Source organism: Antechinus flavipes, chromosome 2 (assembly GCF_016432865.1).
Source record: "Antechinus flavipes isolate AdamAnt ecotype Samford, QLD, Australia chromosome 2, AdamAnt_v2, whole genome shotgun sequence".
NCBI classification, from domain to species: domain Eukaryota; kingdom Metazoa; phylum Chordata; class Mammalia; order Dasyuromorphia; family Dasyuridae; genus Antechinus; species Antechinus flavipes.
The window spans coordinates 146,469,386-146,480,153 of record NC_067399.1 but is presented as its reverse complement, the minus strand read 5'-3'; the positions used below and the strand labels follow the sequence as shown (position 1 = coordinate 146,480,153).

The 10,768-nt window shown below is 40.0% G+C and overlaps 1 protein-coding gene across 1 annotated transcript in view; it reads left to right on the top strand.

The window, feature by feature from the left end:
• The first annotated feature begins 521 nt into the window (after window positions 1-521).
• Window positions 522-10,768, top strand: part of PNOC (prepronociceptin) — a 53,912-nt gene continuing 43,665 nt past the window's right edge. Inside the window, exon 1 of the mRNA XM_051975749.1 lies at window positions 522-617. The gene's annotated coding sequence lies outside the window, so the exon portion shown is untranslated. The remainder of the gene's footprint in view (window positions 618-10,768) is intronic.

Genomic DNA, 10,768 nt, shown 5'->3' with positions numbered 1-10,768 from the left:
GTGACAGGGCCGTGGAAGTCTCCCCTTTGCTTCTGTGTGTCCACCTCGGAGCCTGGAAATGGCAATAACAAGGAGAAAAAGGAATTCAAAATGAGATCCGCCTTTGTCCTGACCGGCTTCTATTGCTCTTTATTTCCCAAAGAGGCCGTTCTTGCACGTCTCAAGGGGACTCACAGGCTGGGGGTCTGCGTTGCCTCCGGGGGGATTTAACGTCGAGCCAGGGACTGACTTGGCAGGGCTTAACTTTAGTTATTATAGCACCTCTGGAAGGGAGAGATAAAGCAGAGAGGCAGCTGTTGCAATCCAGACTAAGCAGGGCTCTGGTAAAGCAAGCTTGAAAATGGACTGTTGAAGGGGTTGGGATGTCACAGGTTTGATGGGAGAAGGGGGTAGTGGGGTGGGGGGGGATGCCGTTTGTCTGAGGGGGTCAGCACGTGTGAGCGAGTCTGTGTCTCGGTGTGCGCGCGGGGGTGATTGAGGTGGGCTGGAAAGGGGAGGGCTGAGGGTGTATGTGTGTGTGTGAGTGCATGTGTTCAGATATATATATCCCAGAGTGACAGAGACACGGCAGAACGGAGCCACATCACAGAGAGCGCCCAGCTCCTGACGGCACTCAGGTAGGGGACTGCGCGCGAACCTCAGCCCAGAGGCGAACTGCTGGGACCCGGCCTCGGCAAGGAGAGCCTCCCGCCTTGCGCGGGCATCCTGGGCTCCGGGGGCTCTGGGCGCTTGGGGCTTTGGGACCTGGCTTTTTCCTTGTGAGAATATGTTTTCTCTCCACCCCCACCCCCTATTCCCAATTGTCTTATTGTAAATGTCTGGATTCGGGTCTGAGTTTTTCATCCCAAGAGAAAGCTAGGTTCTGGATAGGGAGGGTCCGGCTTTTTCCCGGGAAAGGAGGAGGCTGACGGGCTGAGGAAAAGTTTCCTTTCCCCATTTGGGATCCCCTGGAAATCCTGACTTGCTTCGAGATGCCCCAGGACAGGACAGAGGGAAGATCAGGGAGAAGGGGGTGTGTTCGGGCTCAGCCTCGGTCTTTCCTTATAAAATTATCTCTTCTGTGGTTGCTTCTTTCACCCCCTGTACTGATGCTAATTTTTATTGAGCTTTTAACTTGATAACAAACGTTTGGGTTTGAGTTCTGAAATCTTAATGGACCACTTCTTGTTCTCTTACAGAAAAGACTCTATTCCTGGTCAGAGCTGTTAATTATGGGAAAGGGGTCGTCAGACACACAAGGCAAAGGGGAATGGGGGGAGGGGGTGTGCTCCATCCAAAAATTGTAGCGTCCAGCTGTTAGCATGCCGCACAAGGAATCTTTGAAGGGATGATCTTGCCTTGCTGTACCCTGAGTCATTTTGCAATGCTTTTCCCCTTCTCTTTTCTCCAATTTTTCTCTCTTTGATATAATACTACTTTCAAGAAAGCATGACATCTGCTCTTCCCTTCCTCTTGTTCCTCTCTCTATTTCTTCTTACTCTCAAATATCTCTTCTTCACTCTCCCCCCCTTCTTATCTTCCTCCAGTCTCTCTATCCAAAGCTCGTTTCACATATGGGATTGTGCTATTGAGCTTGCATCATATATGTATTCCCTATTGGGAAATTTTTTGTGGAGGGGGATGTCAGGATGATTTGGGGAAATGTACTATTTAAAGCAGTTCACCTTGAGCTTGAATATCCTGATGCTGGGCTTAAACATCTGTGTTTACTTTATTCCAGGGGACCATAATTGGTCCAATTATAACCAATAAAATTGTCTTGAAGACTAACAAAAGATGTACTTTTGCTCAGCATTCATTGGCAAGAATACCCAAACCAGAGAAAGCTGCCAGTACACACACACACACACACACACACACACACACACACACCCCTATAGATTTTTGTATGTACATTTATACGTATATAGATATATGTATGTATGTATGTATGTATGTATGTGCTGTTTCCCATCAAAATCTCAGTCCTATTCTTTCCAGCTGTCTATAGGTTCACATTTCATTCCCTTGCAAAAGTGTCACAGGGAAATACCATTTACAAAAGAGCCGGGGGCATGAAGCATTCGAGTCTCCTTTGCTTTATGTCTAGGTCTATTTAATGGAAGTGAGCAGCAGTCACTTAGTCCTCTGAGCTAGACAGAGCCCCTGTTGCGGAGGGCTCCCCAAGTTAGTCAAAAAAGCAGGGGCTTTCTTATCTGCAGCCTGTGAGGGGCACTGTGGGACAATGCCACCGTCATTTCCAGTAACTTTTTTTCAGAGCTGAGTGGGTTGCCATGCCTTGAATTACCAACTAAGCTGAGGGCACTCAGGGATTTCAAAAATGCAGGCGAATTTGCATTGTCACTGAAGGGAGTAATTGCAAGATTAAGCTCAAAACCCCGGCCTCTGAGCCTTATGGCAGAAGCTACCTGGAAGCTATTGTATATTCAGTCAAGTGTCCTGCTATTCACTCAGCTCATGGTGAGGATACAAGAAAAATATGAAACACTAGCCCTTGTCCTCCAGGAATTTACAATCTGATTGGGAAAACAAAACTACCACAAGAGAAAGTTTTAAAATTATACAAGAAACTGTCTGAAAAAATTTGTGGGAACAGCATGGGAAATTCCTGGTATGGGAATTCTCTCCACTAGCTTAGTCCTTCTGTTATACAGTCCATAAATCTCAGGGAGCTGACCTCCATGGTAGTTAAATGAGTTGAACAGGAACACACAGCTCTAAGTATCAGCATTTGAATGCAGGCTTTCCTGACTGAGCCATTTAAGTCAAATTGCTTCTAAACCAATACTTAATTAAGGGTTAGTAATATAATATAGACAACTAACTTGATCTAGGGTAGGGGTTAGGCAACTATTGAACAAAGGGAGCCATTTGTTGTGGTACACATAGAAATATATGTATGTAGTCATTTAATATACATATGTGAGGAAACATATATAAGTATATACTATATATATACAGTATCTTTTAAAACTATGATAAATTCATGGCTTCTTATATTTTTATATTATTAAATTCACAGTAAGAAAGAGAATTTTATATGTATCCTTTGAACATAATTTTAGGTGCAGTTGATTACTATACATACTATATATTTTTTGATTGAGAGGGGTAGGGAATTTTCCACCAGCCTTACCTGTACCTTGTGAATATTTTTATTATATTATGTATGTCAATTCATACAAGGATATAACACAATTAATTACCTCCAAGAAGCCCTTTTTATAATTTCCGAGGGTAGAATGAGGGAATTAGAGATAGGGAAGTCCCTAAAGGCACGCTTCTAATATCCCATTAACTCATTAGTGGGATAAATTTATCAGATTAGCTAATTAGCACCTGGAAGGCAGCAGATTCTGACCCTGGAGGGGAAGAGTCTGAGACAGAAGGGTTGGGTTGAAGGGGAAGGAGTAGACAGATAGCCACAAGTCTTGGGCTAGGGATTTCAAATGGGGGTACCTGCTAAGAGAAGTGACCTAAACGGGGTGCTTGGGGAGATTATGAGCTTTCAGGCTAGGGAATTGGGAAAGAGGGACTTGAGAGCTTTAGACCTGGGTCGTGTTGGTCTCTAAACCTAGTGATTCATTGTTTGTCCTTGGTAAAGCTTGTCCCCTAATAAGATTAGCCCACATGAACAAATTCATTTGTCTATTTTGGTCAGAGGGATGCTTGTGTCTCACCTCTCAATGTTCAGAGCTGGCAGAGATCAGGGTGACTCCTGCGGGAGGCTTCCTGGAAGAGGTGGGGCATTCATTGAGCATTGTAGGATGGGTGTGGAATCTCTCATTTTCTTTTCTGGGATTCTTAATCTGGGATCATGAATTTGTGTGTCTTAAAATAAATATTTGCTTATTCCAAGGTAATAATTTTTCTTTGTAATCCTATGTATTTTATTTTAAATATTTAAAAATACTATTCTGATAAATGGTCCATAGCTTCTGTAGGCTATCAAAGGGTCTTTGATAAAAAGAAAAAAGGGGGAGAAGGTTAAAACCCCATATTTTACTTAATCAATGAATGAACAAGAAGCATTTATTAATTGCTTATTTTGTGTAGGTTCAATGATTGCCAGGTAACAAGCATTTATTAAGCAAAACCCTTTCTACTGTGTTCAGTGTAAGGAAGAAAGGAAAGGAGGAAGGAGGAAATAGAAAAAGAACAGAGTTCTTGCCTTTAAGAGATTTTACATCCTGATGAGAGAATTATCTTATGTATTAAAGCTACATTTAAAATATGTAGAGTAGATGAAAAATAGCCTTAGAGAAGGCATTAGCAGCTGAGGGGAATTTACGGCTTCTGCAAGAAACTTTTCCTGATTCTGTCCAGCTGCTTGTGCCCTCCCTCTCATACTATCTTGGATTCATATTGTATGTGTTCTACATATTCTTATCCACCTTCTCCATGCTGTCTCCCCTAGAAAGTATGTTCCTTGAGGGAAGGAAGGAGTTTCACTCTACATACCCAGAGCTTAGAGAATCACCTGGCATATAGTAGGAGCTTAAGTGATTGTTACAGAGACAGCCAGATGGCAGGAAATAGAGTCCTGGGTCTGTAGTCAGGAAGACCTAATCTCAGACATTACTGGAGGAAGGCATTTAGCTGCTATCTCCCTCAGTTTCCTCAATTATAAAATGGGGATAATAATAGTACCTACTTCTAAGGGTTTTTGTAAGGATCAAAAGAGATCATATTTATAAAGCCCTTAGTGCAGTATCTGACAAGTAGGTATTTAATAAATGCTTGCTTCCCTGTTGATTATCGGATCATAATATAATGATTAACATGTAATTGGCATTTCCTGGCCATTAAATGATGCAATGGATAGAGGAGCTGAATTTGGAGCTAGGAAGACTTATCTTCCTGAGTTCAAATCTGGCCTCATTCACTTACCGTTTGGGAAACTAGACAAATCATTTAATTCTACCTCAGTTCTTCATCTGTAAAATGAACTGAAGAAGGAAATGGCAAAACTACTCCAGTATCTTTGCCAAAAACAAAACAAAACAAAAGCAAAAAATCAAATAGAGCTACAAAGAATCAGATAGCACTAAACAACACTAATTTTAGCATTTTTAGAGTTACAAAATGATTTAAACATATGCTGTCATTCAGTAAAGCAAAATGTAGATAAATGGGGGAAGTCGGTGATATTCAAGGTAGCTTGGACATCACAGTATCAACCATGAAGGTATAAATAAACATCCTGTTTCTAGGGTGGCAGACGTCACTGCTGCTGTGCTTTATCACTCATTTTTCTTCTCTTGTTCCTTAGGAGCATCCTTTCCTCATCCAACTAGGATATATATAAGCAATTACCTCTTCCTTCAGGATATATTCCCAGATTTCTCTATTTCTCTCTCTTATGGCTTTTGCACTTACGGTGGCACAGTGGATAAAATTTTGAATTGCAGTCAATAAGGTTTTAGTTCAAATCCAGCCTCAGACATTTACTAGGTGAATGATCCTGGGGAAGTCCCTTAACTGTATTTGCCTCAGTTTCTTCATCTATAAAATGGGGATAATATTGTCTCTCAGGCCTGTTTTTGTGAGGATTATATCTGATTATATTTATAAAGTGTTTGTAAACCTTAAGGAACCCATTTTTTATAGTCATTACTGGAGCAAGATATCTCCCTCAGTTTCCTCACTTATAAAATGGAAATAATAATAGTACCTACTTCCAATCCTTTCAATCTTGTATTGATTCAATAAATATCAATTAAAAACCCACAATGTATCAGACACTGCTAAATGGTGGGGATTCAAAAACAGGGAAAGACAGTTCCTGACCTCAAAGAGCTGACAATTTCTTGACAAGTCAAGTCAAATTAAATCAACAAACTCTTATTATAATTCATAATAATTTATCCATAATTATAATAATTTAGCTCTTAGTATATCTCAGGCATTGTGCCGAGGATTATAAATACAAATACAAGCAGAAAGATAGACAATCCCTGCCTTCGAGGATGTAACCCTCTAACGAGTGAAAGACAACCCACAAAAGGAAGCTGAAGGGCCCCTGTCTTGTTCATCTCTGATTCCTTGGCACCTCAAAAGTTAGCAAGGCTTTTGCATAGTATGGATTTTTTGTTGAATAGGGATGGGTCTCTTCTGCTCATGTGGAGACATACGACTGATAATAAATATAAATTATTTGCTACCAATACCTGGCCTGAATTATAGGAAAGTCTTGGCAAAATCGAACCTTTTGAATCAAATTCTCCAATGCTTGTGTCATCATTTCACAAGAAATGTTGCCCCTGGTTTCCTTAAATATTGGTAGCTGTCAGTACCAAGCCCTGAGGGAAATAGAATCGACCAAGGGAATTAGCTTATTTTTTGAGGAGTCCTCACATCCTTAACCACAATGTCCACACACAGTCCCCTTTTCAGTTATCTAACTATTACTGGTTATCCAGTTATCCTGGTACATAATGAGTCTCCTGCCTTTATCAGATCTAGAAAATGGAACCACTCTGAGGGTCTCCCCTATCCTTACATTGGCTTTCTGGTGATATAACTGAGTTTTCCTTCTGGGCAGAGAAAGAGGTAAAAAGAATCCCTTCAGGCTGAGAAATATCTAAGAAAGCAAAAAATACTCTCTCATTTTTATAGATGAGGGAATTAAGGTAGGTGGAAAGGGAAGGATTTGTCCATGGTCCTTTGGCTATCACAAAATTTCAGAATTGAATAGGACCTCAGCAACTAGGCAGCCCAAATCATACTGAATCAAGAATACTTTCTACAACATAATAACTGATAAATACTTCTCCAGAATTTTCTTGAAGACCTGCACTGTGGGTGAATCCACCACTTATTGAGGCAACTCATTCCACTTTCAATTGGCTCTGATTTTTAGGAAGTTTTTCCTCATATTGAACACTTGATTTAAAAAAAAAAATCTCCATCAATTGTTCCTAGTTCTCAATCACCAAACATTTCTTAAGCACTGTGTGCCAGACACTGGCTAAGACCCTCAGGATGCAAAGTCAAATTGATGTGTCTGCTACATAATAAAATACACACAAAGTAAATCCAAGGTAAAATGAAAGAGGTGAAGGAAGGGAGTGGGAGAAGGGAAGCTAAGAACACTCAGGAAAGATTTCACCCTAGAAGGTATCACTTGAGTAAAGTTTTGAAGGAGATAAGGGATTTTAAGAGGTGAAGATGAGGAAGGAGTACATTCCAGACATGGAGAGTGTTCAGTACAGAAATCAGAGAGGGAATGTTACATGTGAGAAACAGCAAAACCATTTTGACTGAACAATAGTATATAGAGAAGGAAAAGAATGTGGAATACAGTTGGAAGATGGAGCCAGGTTATAAAGGAATTTAAAAACTAAATCTGGGAACTTATAGTTAATCATAACAATAGGGAGACACTGTAGTTTATTTGAGCAGAATAGTGATGTGGCCAGACATTTTAGGAAAATGACTTTGGTCACTTATATGGAGAGTGAGTTGAAAGGAGGAGAAAAAGAGGGTCTGAAGGCAAAGAGATGGCTTAGGCTTCTGCAGGAATATAGGCAAGAGATGTTGAGGGCCTGAAGTAGCATGGTGGTTGTGTGAATAGAAAGAAGAGGAAAGAAATGAGAAATGTTGTGGAGGTAGAAATGATAAAAAATTTAGCAAGTGATTACAAATGTAGGGTAAGAAAGAATGATGAATCAAAGACAGGCCAAGGTTATGAACCCAAAGAAACCTTTTGCAGGAGGGCCCTTCAAAGGCCTGAAGATGGCAAATGGTCCTTCTAACTCTTCTTTTCTCCAGGTTAAGCTTCCCTAATTCCCTTGACAAATCTTCTCTGGCATGAACAAGCCTTTTATTAACCCACTTGCTCTATCCAACATCTTGGTGATGTGAGAATAGAGTTCAGGAAAGAAATTTGGGCTGGAAATCTTTTTTAAAGCTTTTCATTTTCAAAACATATGCATAGATGCCTTTCAACATTCACCCTTGCAAAACTTTGTGTTCCAAATTTTTTTCTCCCTCCCTTTCCCACCACTCCCTCCCTTAGATGACAAGTGATCCAACATATGTTAAACACATACAATTCTTCTGTATATATTTCCAACAATTACCATGCTGCACAAAAAAAATCAGATCAAAAAGGAAAAAAAAGATTAAAAAAAAAAGTTAGCAAACAAAAAAATGAAAATACTGTGTTGTGGTACACACTTAGTCCCCAAAGTCCTCTCTCTGGGTGTAAATGGCTCTCTTCATCACAAGTTCATTGAAACTGGCCTGAATCACCTCATTGTTGAAAAGAGCCACGTCCATCAGAATTGATCATCGTATAATCTTTTTGTTGCTGGTATACAATGCTCTCTTGGTTTTACTCACTTCACTCAACTTCAGTTCATATAAGTCTCTCCAAGCCTCTCTGTATTCATCCTGCTGATCATTTCTTACAGAACAAGAATATTCCATGACATTCATATACCACAATTTACCCAGCCATTCTCCAATTGATGGGCATCCATTCATTTTCCAGTTTCTGGCCACTACAAAGAGGGCTGCCACAAACATTTTGGCACATACAGGTCCCTTTCCCTTCTTTAGTATCTCTTTGGGGTATAAGCCCAGTAGAAACACTGCTGGATCAAAGGGTATGCACAGTTTGATAAATTTTTGAGCATAGTTCCAAATTGCTCTCCAGAATGGCTGGATATGTTCACAACTCCACCAACAATGTATTAGTGTCACAGTTTTCCCGCATCCCCTCCAACATTCTGCATTATCTTTTCCTGTCATCTTATGGGCTGGAAATCTTAAAGTAATCTGCATAATGGTCATATTTAAACCCATATGAATGAAATCATTCATAATGTAGGTGAATGTAGTTCACTTACATTAGGTGAACTATGTAGATCACCTAAAATAATGGAGAAAGAGAGCAAAGCTTACAGAGTCTTAGAGGTACTCAGAACAGGAGAAACTCAGGGATCTTTAATTTCCTTCCTTCCCAACATCTTTCCTAAAATGCGTTGCCAAAAATAGATGTCATCTAAACAGGGCAGAGTTCTTTGAGACTATCCTTCCCTTACTCTTGGATATTACGCCTCTTAGTGCTCATTTTGATTATAGCTCATTTTGATATAGCACTTGAAGCACTGGAGACATCCTTCCAAATGGCCATCAAACCATTAATGACAACTCCCTGAACCCAGTTCTCAACCTACCAAATTATACTATTGTCTAGCCCCCAGCTTCTAAAACTGCAATTCATGATCACATACGGGGTCTCATAACTGAATGTAAGCATCGCAAAATTATGACTTATTATCAATAAATGTTTGATTTGTATACCTATTTTTTACATAGCTATATAACTGGGGTCTTGTAAAAATTTCTTGGGTGAAAAGGGATCACAAATGGAAAAAGCCCTGCCTATATTAGTCATCTTTCACCCAAGATTAACAGGAAAGATTTTTACCAAACTCTTTACCAAAATCTATATCAATAATAGATGTAAATGATGTAAACATCATTCTTCTGAACTACCAATTTATTAGCCTTGCCAAAATGAGAAATTAGTTATTTTGTCATATCATGCTTTTTGGTGAAGCCTTGATGATTCTTTTTACCCTTTATTTTATTTTATTTTTTTTGCTGAGGCAATTGGGGTTAAGTGACTTGCCCAGTGTCACACAGCTAGGAAGTGTTAAGTGTCTGAGGCTGGATTTGAACTCAAGTCCTCCTGACTTCAGGGCTGGTGCTCTATCCACTGCCCCACCTAGCTGCTCCCTTGATGATTCTTTATGATTGACAGTTTTCTATGTGTTTACTCAGAAAAAAAAAAACCTCTTTATTAATTCATTCTGGAATTTTGCCAAAAATGAAAATCAAACTTACTGACCTATAGTTAACAGATTCTACCTTATTCCTTTTCTAAAGAAACTGATATGTTTGCATTTTTCCAAACTGCAGTCCTGTTCCCATTCTTCTGTTTTTCAGTTATCACTGTCGGTGTTTCTGCTATCACATTTTTCCAGTTCTTTCAAAATCAGAAGATGTAGTTCAGTTGGACTAGTGATCTGAGCTCCTCAGCAGCAGCTGGGTACCCTATTGTGATGGGAGATGAAGGGAACAAGCATTTATTAAGTACCTACTGTTTGCCAGGAACTGTGCTCAGTGTTCTTCAAATATTATCTCTTTTGATCTTCACAATCCTGACAGGCAGGTACTATTATTAGCCAGACTTTGCAGACAGAGATTGCCCAAGGTCACACAGCTAGTAAATAGTGTCTGAGGCCAAATTTGAACTTTGGTCTTCCTGGCTCTGGGCCCAGAATTCTCCCTACTGTACCAAACAGCTGCCACTTATTAATCTCCTTAGCATTACTAGTCAGACGCCTTAATCAAGCATCACCTTCCTATTTATCCCTTTGGTTCTGTCCTTTCCACTTGAAGGTCATTCTCCTTGGAAGAGAAAGAAGCCAATTTGAGTGGACTAGGTTTGCCCTCACTTTGCAGCATTATCATTACTCCATCCCACTCTGAGCTGCAGTCCTACCCCTACTTGGATTGTCCTCTTTTCCTCACTGTAATTTTAAGAAATCCACTTTGTTTGCCTTTGTCTTCTCTCACCAGCCCCAGGTCATTCTGAGTTTTACTAATACTGACTCCAATATTAAACGACCACATCATGCTCTTGAATCCCGGTGGACTTTATTTCCATCTTCTATATGTGTTTTTTTTTTAATCTAAGCGGACAGCCTAATACAAAGGTACAAAGACAGGATTCAGTTCAGAGAATAGCATG